The sequence below is a fragment of the Coenobita brevimanus genome, chromosome 55 (genome assembly GCF_032717465.1).
Source record: "Coenobita brevimanus isolate Jiangsu-jjx chromosome 55, ASM3271746v2, whole genome shotgun sequence".
NCBI classification, from domain to species: Eukaryota; Metazoa; Arthropoda; class Malacostraca; order Decapoda; family Coenobitidae; genus Coenobita; species Coenobita brevimanus.
In genome coordinates this window covers 48,716,850-48,718,606 of record NC_137008.1, presented here as the reverse complement: position 1 = coordinate 48,718,606, position 1,757 = coordinate 48,716,850, and positions in this window count along the sequence as shown.

Below are 1,757 nucleotides of genomic sequence, written 5' to 3'. Positions count from 1 at the left end.
CCCCATCTCTCCATCTCATCCTCGGCCTCCCCCTCCCTCTTTCCCCCTCCACCTCACACACATACACTCTCTTCGTCAGTCTTTCACCCTCCATCCTCTCCACATGGCCAAACCACCTCAGTGTGTTCCTCATAACGCTTCCTATCACATCCACATCAACACCACAACGCTCCTTTATATCCTCATTCGTCAGCCTGTCTCTCCATGTGACTCCACAGGCTCCTCTTAAATAACTCATTTCCACGGCTCTCACTCTTGACTTGTGTCCTTCCAACAACGTCCAAGCTTCACTTCCGTACGTTAGAGTTGGTATCACAATACTGTCATGTAGTAACTTTTTCACTTCCATGCTCACTTCCCTGTTTCTTATCACTGCTTTCAAAGAACCAGCAACCTTTCTTCCCTGCTGTACCCTTTCAAGCACTTCACCCTCCAAACCTCCATCCTTACTCATCACACTACCCAAGTATTTAAAGGTACTCACATTTTCCAATTCCTCACCATCCAACCTCGCTGTACATTCACTGACTTCACCTCTCTCAAAGACCATCACTTTACTCTTCCCTACATTCACCTTTAGATTCCGTTTCTTACACACTCTCAAACTCATCCACCAAGCCTTGCAGCTCCCCTTCGACTTCACTCAACAACACAGTATCATCTGCAAACAACAGTACAGGGAGTTTCCAAACACTATCCTCTCTCACCAGGGCCACTCCAACATATATATATATATATATATATATATATATATATATATATATATATATATATATATATATGCTTCTGTGCTTACACCACGCCCAGGTAAACTCTTTCGCCTTTGTCTTTCCACTTGTACAGTACCTTTCCTTCTTGCTGGAAGTTTGCTTTCATTCAGCCAGTCCCAAAGAAGGGTGACCGTTCCCAACCCTCTAACTATCGTCCAATTGCTTTAACATCCTGTGTTTCACTTTTTTTTTTAGTTCATTCTTGACAGAAAAATTTTAAAGCATCATTCCTATTACAACCTTCTTTCTCATCGTCAGTATGGGTTCCGTCATGGACGCTCCACTGACGACCTACCTTTCAGATTCCTGGCCATCCTCATTTCGGGACTTTGGCGAAAGCTTTGCCATTGCACTGGACATATCAAAGGCTTTCGATCGAGTCTGGCATAAATCTTTAATTTCCGAACTGCCTTCTTACGGATTCTATCCTTCTATCTGTGCCTTCATCTATAGCTTCCTTTCCGGTCGTTCTATTGCTGCTGTTGTAGACGGCCATCGTTCTTCTCCTTGATCGATTAACAGTGGTGTTCCTCAGGGCTCTGTCCTATCACCAACTCTCTTCCTTTTATTCATCAATGATCATCTAAGCTGTACGTCTAACCCTATCCACTCGTACGCTGATGATTCCACCCTTCACCTTTCCATTCGGTTCCCACAACGTCCATCTCAGCAATTACTTCAATAAACATGGGATGACGCTATGGCACACCTAATGTCTGACTTGGCTCGTATCTCTGACTGGGGTAAAAATAATCTTGTTGTTTTTAATGCATCAAAGACTCAGTTTTTACACCTATCAGCCCGTCAAAATCTTCCACAGGTGTACCCACTAATGTTTAATAATATCCAGATCAATCCTGCATCATCCTTGAACATGCTTGGGGTTTCATTCACACGGGACTTATCTTGGAAAGATCATATTGCATCTCTTGTGAAATCTGCTTCCAAGAGATTGCGTGTGCTAAGCCGACTCCATGCCTTCTTTAC